Below are 11,323 nucleotides of genomic sequence, written 5' to 3'. Positions count from 1 at the left end.
CTTCCCCCCTCTCTCTCTGCCTGTCTCTGCCTACTTGTGATCTCTCTCTCTGTCAAATAAATAAATACAATCTTTAAAAAAAAGGGGGGGGGGGATGATGCTGAGACCATAGCATCGCTTTTCTGTCCGGTTTTGCATGGTGTCGGGAGATTCTAATTTCTCCAATTCTTCAGATGTTCTTTACTGAGAAGCTGAGAGAGGGCTGGGGCCTCCTAGGAAGCCACTGTTTTTCACCGGACATCCTGGTTCTTCTTGCCACAACAGCCTGAGCAGGTAGGTTTCTCTCACTTGCTCACTTACATTGAGGAATAGTTCCATAGGGTAAAATGGGCAGATGTTAAGCGTACAGTTGGTGAGTTTTAACAAAGGTATATATGTATAAAACCGATACCCCAAAGAAGTTAGAAAGTATGGCTATCCCATTCCCCTGTAACCCTTCCAGTGCCCTGCTCAGAGGCAACCCTCATCCCAAATTACATTGCCAAAAGATGGTTTTGCCTGTTCTTGAACTTCGTATGAATGAAATCATCTCTCGTGTCTGACTTCTTTCACTCAACGTGGTATTTTTTAGATTTATCTGGGTTGCTGGGTGTTCACTTCTTCTAATTCATGAGTCCTATATTAATGTATAAAAATAATAATGCAACTTGTTTACCCATTTTCTGAGAAGTTTCTTCTCTCTGGTGACCAGCCTTGTTCCTGACCTGGAGCACGTCTTTTTATGGCACTTAACAGTGTTTTTTCCACTACGTGGAGTTGAAGGGTAAACAGCTAGCCTTTTTTAAAGACCGGCATAATGTACACACATGCTATTAATGAAACCAGGTGAAAGACATGTTCATTTAGGTTAAGGCTATTTCTGTACCTGGAGGAGGTCAGTTAAAAGCCTGTGACAATAATCTCCGTGTGAGGTAACTCAAGTCCAGATCAAGTTTTTTGCTGTGAGGGGAGAGAAGGAGGGACAGGCAAGCTACATATTTCACAGGAAGATTCGACCAGGCTTTATGTCAGATTAGATGTATGGGATGAAGGAGCGGGATGAAACAAGTCGTATTTCAAGGTGATCATTTATCTGCCCGTTGAGTCCCTCTTTTCTTTACAGGTTGGGCTGATTGTTCCTTCTGCAGGCTCGTCCTATTAGGGAATTTAAGGAGCCCTGGTTCAGTGGCTCTTCGCCCTCCAGACCCACCATACCTTTCATCCTGCTTCTCGCAGGATGACTAAGTTCTTACCACGTACCGTGGCATTTTTTTTTTTCATGGCATAGTGAGATTGAGAAAAGAACACCGAATTTGGAACCATGTGAACATAATACTTTTAAAACAAATAACTTCTAAATGTAATCAAAGAAACTATCTCTATAAATGGTTTCGTACTCTAAGCTCCTGAAAGGGAATGGGTGCTGAGACTGGCTTGCTCCTAGAACCCTGAAGTCCATTAGCCCATTAATCCTGTCACTCTGGGATAGCTGGATGATAGGAAACTATTTCAGCCTAATGACAAAAAAAAAAAAAATCACTTGGGTTGCAGTGGGAAGAACTCTTCTCCAAGAGTAAAGAATTCTGGACCCCGATCTTGTCTTTACTGTGTAAGTTAAGTTCTTTCCCCTCTCTGGGTCTTCTATTGAATGAAGGAACAGGACTACATGATCTTTGAGATGCTTCCAGCTCTGACATGCTAGAATATAATGCTAATTTCTAAGCAACAGAGGTTATCAAGATATTTATAAAGGGTTTGCTAGGGGCATCTTTATATCTAAGACAAGAAACCTTTTTCCCTTGATAAACTTAAGTAGATATCCAGAAGTGATGAGTCAAGTGGGGTGTATTCCAGGAAAAGGAAACTGAGTCGTGTTTCAGCAGTACTACTGGTGGAATCCCAATGCTGTTTGTTGTTAAGATCAGGATAAGGGTGTATCAATGATATTTTGTAAAGGTAGGGCACTTTCTATGGGTATCAATGAACAGGATCTCAAAGATCATAGCGTTCAAATTCTAGGGTGACTCAAACATGAACTTTGGTGCTAAGGAACTCACCTCCTCCTTAGATGCTTCATTCCATTTTTATATCACTCAGATCATTAGGAAACTATTCTTTAGAGGAGCTGAAATCTTGATTTCACGTAGCTATCAGTCCTAACTTTGGTCTCTGGAGCTACAAACTACACTTGCTTTTTTCTGGCTAAGGTTGCCAACTGCTGAAATGTGGGCCAGTATTGGACTATGTCTTGTGGGCTCTTCATGGCATTTAAAAATACCTCAATTCGTTTCCAATGTGGAAACATCACGAGATTTTTTTTTTTTTTAACATAAACTGCTTCTGGCTCTCTTGAAGGATCAAAATATCTGTAGCATTTCCTTCTCAGGATGATTTTTCCCTTTTTTATTTTTATTTTTATTTATTTATTTTGCAGAGAGAGGTTACAAGTAGGCAGAGAGGCAGGCAGAGAGAGAGAGGAGGAAGCAGGCTCCCTGCTGAGCAGAGAGCCCGATGCGGGACTCGATTCCAGGATCCTGAGATCATGACCTGAGCCAAAGGCAGCGGCTTAACCCACTGAGCCACCCAGGCACCCCGATTCTTCCCTTTTTTATCAACAATTCAAAGTTTTGTTCCAGTCCCCATCTTCCCTGCCTCAGCCTATATGCTTTGGGAGAAGCTGATCCCACCCTGGTTCTATAATAGGGCATGTAAATTAGTCCTAATTCATCAGCATAGTCTCACCTCTTGTTACCTTTGTTGATCCAGAAGTGAGGACTGTCTTAGATTGGGTTCCCTGGAAATGGATTTGAGATGGAGAGTAACATGCACAAGGTCTGTTAAGGGGTGTTCTTAGGGCATACATCTGTGGGGACGTGAACACACCAGGGCAGATGTGGACAGAGCTGATCAGCTAACTGCAATGTAGTTACAACCAAGGCCTCAGATGATCCCACCAAGGACTTGAGAATGGGGAGGACCCTTCAGAATCGTTCCAAATTGAAGCGTAGGGCCCAGGCTCATCAGCCAGTGGCTAGCCTCAGACAGCACCTTGGTTTGGTTGGGGGGAGGTATAAAACCTTGGGGGAAGTGATTTCCTGAGACCTGAGACTGACTGCAAGAATATTCTCAGCATCTGAGACACCACTATGTCCAGCCTGACGAGGGAAACTGAGCAGAGCTTCACGGTACCCACTACAGGCTCATGACCCAATCTAGACTAACGGAGGTTTGCTGAGGTCTTTGAGAAAGAGGCTTCCAGAAATGACCTTTCTCTGTCTGGATGTGGGTGAGGACCCCGGGGACTGTCGGTGGCCATCTCACACGGAAATCAGCATCGATGACACAGGTGTTCTGCTAAATCAAACCAACCTTGAAGCTTGAATGACCCGGGACCCTTAGTGTGAGCTTCATGGTTAAGTCCCCGTTTTTCAGCTGTGTTTGGGTGACTTGCAAAAAAACATACTTTTTTTTTTTTTTTTTCCCGGCCTATAGAAACAAAAACACAACCCGCCAACCTGGAGCTGAGTCCCTGGCGGTAACCTGCTAAGTAGCAATTGTCTCCCCCTCAGCTGGGTCACTTGGTTTCCAGTTGGCTGATGCACACCCAGTGCTTCGTGGAGGTAGCGGAGAGCTAAATCCTCATCTTTGAATGGTAGGAGGTCAATATGTAACAGCAAACGTGGAGAGATGAAGAAATAGCAAGGGAAACTGTTTATAAATACGGGGTACACCTCAGAAGCTGGAAGAGTTGGCAGTAGCTGCCTCTGGGCAGATCTATCAGGGCGGTGTGGGACAAGAGCTACAGCTGGTTTTTGGAGGAAGCCTTGACTTGCTCTTTGATTTGAGACTTTATCCCCTGGGGGGCATGCATGCTCTGGGCCATCTTGCATTACTCCATGGCTTTCCCCATGTCTTAGTTCTCCGGCCTTCTGCCGCCTTTCTCCTGGGTGTGGGGGTTTCCTTAGTGCTGGTCGAATAATCATCTTGAGCTCCCCTCCCCACTCTTTCTCAGCTTATTCACTCTCTCGCCTTCTGGGAGATCTCTTTCCCTGCTCCTGATCTCTCCCATTCGGCTCCAGCTCCAGGCTCCACAGGACTGCCTGGCACCTCCCCTGTTCTATCCCTAACTTGCACGGGGAGATAGCCAAGGTCCCCTCCCAGCTCTAACACTGTGAAGTCTAAAAGAGATATGGGAACCTTTTCTTTACCTAATACTATTAGCTTTTCCTTCTCTTGTCAGAACAGGCATTTACTGATGATCAACCATGTGCCAAGTTTGAGAGCAGATGCTGTCCTGTGGTTTTACTGTCACATGGCTTTGATGTGTGTGTGTGTGGGTGTGTTTAAGATTTTATTTATTTATTTGACAGAGAAAGAAAGCACAAACAAGGGGTGTGGCAGGCAGAGGGAGAAGGAAAAGGAGGAGGAGAAGCACGCTCCCTGGTCAACAGGGAGCCTCATATGTGGCTCAATCCCAGGACCCTGGGATCATGACCTGAGATGAAGGCAGGTGCTTAACCGACTGAACCAGCCAGGTGCCCATGACTTTGCTGTTTTAACACCTCTTCATGCCCTAAAGTTTTTGTTACCTCAGGTGAACCATCTATAAAATGTATATAAAGCTAGAAGGATTAAATGAGTCTATGTTTGTAAAGCCTTTTAAAAACTACTTACTATAAAGTTGTTAATCGGCACAGCATTTGGAGAGCTACAGGGGTGTGGGGTGAGGGGTATGTGGATGTACTGGGCTTTTCGGGTAATGAGAATTACTCCCACTCTTAAGACTCACCTTTTAAGAGAGACAGACATATTAACAAAAAGTGATGTATTGTGAGTAACTGTGATACAATTCTTTATATCAGGAATATGACTAAAGTACTATAAGAACCCAGACTGGCCATTTCTTCCTGGGGTTGGGGTGCACGTCCAGGAAGATTTCACCAAGGGAATGTCATTTTAAATAATTAAAAAAAAACTTTTTTAAAAGATTTTATTTATTTGACAGACAGAGATTACAAGTAGGCAGAGACGCAGGCAGAGAGAGAGAGGGGGAAGCAGGCTCCCTGCTGAGCAGAGAGCCTGATGAGGGGCTCGATCCCAGGACCCCAAGATCATGACCTGAGCCGAAGGCAGAGACTTTAATCCACTGAGCCACCCAGGCACCCCTCATTTTAGATGGACTTTAAAGAACAAGTACTAACTTTCCAGGTCAACAGAAAAGATAAGGCAAAAGGATAAAGCATTGGGTAAAGTCCAAAGAGATGGTTTAAAAGAGGCTAGCATGTTCAGGGAATAAGAAAAATGTTTCTTTACTTTAAGAATTGTAGCTATTGGGGCACCTGGTCAATTAAGCATCTGACTCTTTTTTTTTTTTTTTTTAAGATTTTATTTATTTATTTGACAGAGAGAGATCACAAGCAGGCAGAGAGGCAGGCAGAGAGAGAGAGGAGGAAGCAGGCTCCCCGCTGAGCAGAGAGCCCGATGCGGGCCTCGATACCAAGACCCTGAGATCATGACCCGAGCCGAAGGCAGCGGCTTAACCCACTGAGCCACCCAGGCACCCCAGCATCTGACTCTTGATTTCAGCCCAGGTCATGATTTTATGGGTCATGATCTCACAGGTTGTGAGAATAAATACATAAGTAAATCTTTTTTTTAAGATTTTTAAAAGATTTTATTTATTTATTTGACAGAGAGTAGGCAGAGGCAGACAGAGGGAGAGGGAGAAGCAGGATCCCCGCTGAGCAGAGAGCCCGATGTGGGGCTTGATCCCAGGACCCTGAGATCATGACTTGAGCTGAAGGTAGAGGCTTTAACCTACTGAGCCACCCAGCAGCCCCTACATAAGTAAATCTTAAAAAAAAAAAAAAAAAGAATTGTAGCTATTGAGGCCTTGCAAAGAGGAAAGCTTTCAGGACTAGAAACCCCTCAAGTTTCAAAATTCTGGAGAGGAAAAATTTCTCATGTGGTACAATGTGCAAACTTTACTCTCTCTTTCTCTATATCTCTCTTTTTGGTCTTTTAAAAAAAATTGTGGTAAAACTCACATAACATAAAGTTCACTATTTTATTTTCAGTGACATTTAGGACATTCATCATCAGTACTGCTACCTAGTTCCAGAACATTTTCCTCACCCCAAAAGGAAACCCTGTACCCATTAGGCTCTCCCTTTTGACCTCTCCTGGTCCCTGGCAACTGCTTATCTGCGTTCTGTCTCCACAGATTTTCCTGTTTGGGACATTTCATAGAAATGAATCATATAGTATATAGTTGTTCCATACTGTGGAAAAGACAAATCATATCTTATTATTATTATACAAATAATTTGGTCTTATGGACCCCTTGAAAGAGTAGCAGGATCGCAGCGAGGTCTGCAGACCAGACTTTAAGAACTGCCCTCTTAGGTTGTCCAAGGCATGGGGTACTGGGTCATCATTACAGCTTCTATTGTATTTTTTTTTAAAGATTTTATTTATTTATTTGTCAGAGAGAGAGCGAGCGAGTGCGAGCCCAGGCAGAGGGAGTGGCAGGCCGAGAGAGAACCAGCTCCCTGCTGAGCAAGGAGCTCCATTCAGGACTCGATCCCAGAACCCTGGGATCATGACATGAGCGGAAGGCAGCCGCTTAACTGACTGAGGCGCCCGAGTGTCCCTACAGCTTCTCTTCTAGCACAAGGTGGTTATCATGGCCCCATGTCCAACCGGAGACCTTCCCCTCCCAGGTCCTCATCTCCCTTGTAAACTGCCAGCCGTTTTCTGCACAGTTGAGATGAGCAATACAGTAACAGGTTCACACCTAAACTGCTCAAAGGAACGAAACCACCAGACAGAAACACATTTTTATTAGTAATAAATCTGAGTGTGGCAAACGACGACGACGACAACAGCTATACCACAGACTTCCTTCCAATAAAATTCCAATCACTTCCTGCCGCTCTCATCACGGTGTATAATCCCAGTAATTTTATTTTTTACCTGTGATGAGAGCTGTCATGTATTTTTGAATATCAAGCAGCAGCCATCCTATCCGTGGCTAGCCACTTTCTCCTCCAATGGTCACAGCTTATTTTATTCTTCAAGTATTCTTCTCAGAGTAATTAACAGGCTTATTATACAGCATATTCAAATGTTAATGCACACGCCCCACTGTTGCTATTGTGAGACCCATTTTGCTTCGGAGCTAAAATTATGTTGCCATTCTGCTTGGTGCTAGAGGTTCTGTGCCTGAAACCTGTTTGCCACATGCAAGGAGCCACGGTTATTTAATTAGAATGCTGAGCTAGAATGAGAAGAGTCTGACACTTAATATAGAACCTGCCAGCTCCACGGGGTCAGCAAGGATGGGGCTTACAGATTTGAATGAGCCATCGTCACTGGAGAGACAATCAATATTTGAGCAGACTAGCTCTGGGGCATGTTTAACATCGTTCCTCCGGAGGCTCTACCAAATTCTGCCTCTGCAGGTTACAATGCCAAAAATCACAGTTCAGTTGGGAACATTTTCATCACACTGAGCTGAAGTCGGCTTGAATTTTCACTCTGTTTTTTTTGCTCTGCCGTCGGGAGCCCCTGAGAATGTCTGCTCTCTGTCCTGTGAACGCCCTGCAGAGACTGAGGATGGTAATCCCATCCTCATGGTCTGTTCTTCCAAGCCTCAGGTGGCTCAGTTCTCATATGATGGGTTACCAGTCCCTTTACCCCTGTGGCTGGTTAATCAATGTTCCCCCCACCATTTTTTTTTTTTTTAAGTGAGATGCTCAGAACCTGAAACAGTGATCCAGGTATGTTCTGATTGCTGTGGAAATGTACAGATCTCTCATAGATATGATTCTGTAGTGCTTTCCCGGAGTATATTACCTTTCTTATTATCCACCACTGATTCAGAATCAGCAAAACCCACCAAGCCTTCTGAGCCATGTATTGACATATAAGCAATTAGCCATTTAAATCCATTAAATACAGGATCTGAGACTTGTCATCATTCCATTTTGTCGTGTTAAATTTGGCCTATCAAAAGCTTTTTTTTGAAAAATTTAAAAGACTTTATTTATTTGACAGAGAGAGAAAGATACAAGAGAGAGAGAGAGAGAGCACAAGCAGGGGGAGCAGCTGGCAGAGGGAGAGGGAGAAGCAGACTCTCCACCGAGCAATGAACCTAATAGGGGACTTGATTCCAGGACTCTGGGATCATGACCTGAGCCAAAGGTACAGGCTTTAACCAAAGAGCCACCCAGGCACCCCGACCCGTTTTTTGAATCTATCCTGAGTCTATCCCTTTCATCCACAAAGGTAAACAATCTATCAATATTGCAATCTTTACCCAAATCAAAGTTAAAAACAACAGAGAAGGCCTCCGGATGGAGCTCTTGACCTATTACCAGAGACCTCAGATCAAAGTAGTCATTCAATCTATTAGAACTCTCCCTCCCACCTTCCTTTTCTTTCAACTGTCCCATCCTCTAACTCAGCTTGTCAGGGAGGGAGAACATCAAAGAATATTCCACATCACTAACTGGCTGGTTCAAGGGACCTAGAAAAGAAACCACGGAAAAGGAGGAAATGAGACCTGTTGAAGGGCCCAATGTGGCAGGAGAGGATTCTCTGAATCCTACTTTAGCCAGGTCCACACATGTGGTGGGACAAACCGGGGAGGTATTAAGGCATGAGTCAAATGGAAGATAGTCCAGGGTTCCGTTATGGTGAGAGAGAGAGGAAATCAATAACCAGGAAGTAGAACCAGTGTTCGAAGCTGGAAGATAGCCAGTTGGTAATCAAAATGGAAGGACTAGGCAGAAGAGAGCAGGGACAGAGGAGGGTCACAAGGAGAATGAAGCAAAGAATGAACATCTCAAACAGAATCCGGGCTTGTTAAATGCACTCCAGAGCTGTGCTATCCAGGATGGTAGCCACTAGCTACAAGGAATGGTTTACATTTAATGTAATACAAATTAAGTAAAAAATTCAGTTCCTCAATCACATTAGTCACATTTCAAGGGTTCAATAGCCACATGTTACCATATTGGACAGTTCATCCCTAGAGCACTCTAGGTGCCAAACCAAGAAAGATATGATTTTAGCACATTTGTGTTTCCTTTGCTTTCCTTCCAGACCCAGCCCAAATATCGATTCTTCTGGAAATTTCCCCCCTGCTTGGTCTGTAACTGTATGCTAGAGATAGTAGAGCATTTTGAGCTATGCGGTTCTTGGTGATTATGCATAGATCTAGATGCATGGAGATCCTACACGGTTATTTGCCAATCCTTAACTCAAATGAGGCTCTTTTTCTATTTGGGGAAGGCAACCTCCTTGACACAGCAATCAGTTTCAGGACTGAGATACGTGGAGCAGGAGAGAAGAAGGAAGGGAAGACTGGCTCAGTCAGCCAGATCTGCCGAATCCTTCTCTGCAGCTAGGAAAAATCATTTGTAAAAAAGCTTTTGACCTCCTTTCCGCAAACATTACCCAGGCCATCTTGGCCAGGCAGTCAAGAAGTTGAAGTCAAGTTGATGTAAGATATCTTGTCATCTTACCTGTGGGCCCTCACTAAATTTTCAGTGTGCCTTCTTTCTTTTTTAATTTCCTGTGCCAGAAGCTCTTAGACTTTTTCATAATAAGGTCTATCAATCCTACCTCCTCAATCTCTCTAGGATCTGTCCCTTCCTTTCAGTACCCTCAGTTAATTTATCTTCTCTCTCCTTTCCCACCCAGCCCCCACACTGTCACCTAAATGCTCTAAGAACCTTACCTGACCATGACATTTCCTCCCTAAAATCCTTCAGTGGCTGCCATGACATCATAAAGGCCTGCTCCTTGGATCCTCACAAGCCTTCTGTTTTCAGGTCTTCCCACTCCCTGACGGGAGCACACACTCCGGCCTTCCCATTACCCAGAACCCAGGTGTCCTCCTACAGCTCTGTGCCTTTGTACTAGGAGATTCCCCTGCCTGCAATGCCTCTTCTTTTCCCCTGGGGAATTTCTACACCCCTGTTAAGGTTCTGTTTGAACCTCATCTCCTCTGAGAAGTTGAACCAGAGCCTCAGACAGACTGAAGTGATCCATCGGCTAAGCCCAAACACCATTCAGGCTTTGGTCATAACCTGTCTTGTGTATGACACTCATGAGTCTATTTCTCCCACTAATCTGTGAGGTCTCTGGGGAAGGCAGTGCATCTGACTCATCTCTTATCCCCAGTGGCAAGCACGGGGCCTGACGCATCACAAACACTTACTAAATGCCTCTTAAAGGGAACAACAGTCTGGGCCATTAGGAGGCTCCACTGTGACTGAAAACCCAGGACTACGAGGCTCCTCTGTGTGGGCTGCTACGCTGGGTTCTTCAGGGGTCCATAGAGGCCTGTGGACAGGTGGCCCTGGTAGTCGAGGATGTGGGGAGGAGCCAGAAGACCACTGCTAAGCCTCCCTGCACACTAGCCCTCCCCTATCCCCACCCCAGGCAGCCAGCACTGTGACCAGCACAAGCCTGTTCCTTGTTTTTTGTGCAAAAGCTCAGGATCCCTGGGTGAATGCTCTTATAGCGTCTGTGGGTCACTCTATGAAAAGAATGAAGAGCAAGGGTGAGAAGCTTCTTGGTAGAACAGAGAGGGATGGAACACTGCCCTTCTTGCACAGCATGGGGGGATGTTACTGGTGAGGAATATAGGAGGGAAAGCAACACTCGTCATGTTTTTGAAAGTGCACCATACCTCAGGGTTACCAAGACACTCCCACTTCTCCCTTTTTCTTTTGCCTGTTCTCCATGAAGAGGGGCAGGTAGGAGAGATCTGGGGTGGTTATTTATAGAAACGGAAACTCATAGCCAGAGAGGTCACACTTTTGAGCAGAGGCCCCTAAATAGGAAATGACTTTCCCAGGGTTGTGAAGTAACAATCAGAACTATAACAAATGGGGGTTACTTAAAAAGTACCTGCTGGTTTCCTTAACAAAGTGCTTAAAAACAGAAACATATTCTAGTAAACTGAGTCTATAGAGGGTTTCCAGGCATTTCTTGGGACCAGATGACTTTAAAGATTTCTTCCAGCTATGAGATTCTGTGAAATTTAGTGTTTACTGTGTCCCAGGTTCATGTAACTTCGTTAAGCACAATTCTGAGCTCCCTCGTAAATCCCAAAATAAATAGCTCGCCCTCCCAGCCTGGCATCCCTGTCTGACTTACCCAGACGTCTCCCCCTGGTACTTATTTATTCCACCCCCCCCCGCCATCAATCTCTTCTTTCCACTCCTTTTACTCCCTACAACATAACAACTCTATTACTTGATCAATGCTTCACTTCCTCTGTCAGAGATAACTAGGATTTAGAGCTAGAGGCGTAGTTTCTATATAAGAC

General features: G+C 44.6%; 1 protein-coding gene across 2 annotated transcripts in view; it reads left to right on the top strand.

The window, feature by feature from the left end:
- The first annotated feature begins 203 nt into the window (after positions 1-203).
- Positions 204-11,323, top strand: part of HEMGN (hemogen) — a 36,064-nt gene continuing 24,944 nt past the window's right edge. For both annotated transcript variants that reach the window (XM_082694941.1, XM_082694943.1), the window contains exon 1: positions 204-273. The gene's annotated coding sequence lies outside the window, so the exon portion shown is untranslated. The remainder of the gene's footprint in view (positions 274-11,323) is intronic.

This window comes from Mustela nivalis, assembly GCF_964662115.1.
Source record: "Mustela nivalis genome assembly, chromosome: 13".
Classification (NCBI taxonomy): domain Eukaryota; kingdom Metazoa; phylum Chordata; class Mammalia; order Carnivora; family Mustelidae; genus Mustela; species Mustela nivalis.
Note: the sequence above shows the minus strand (reverse complement) of the source record. Positions and strands in the feature narration are given on the sequence as shown.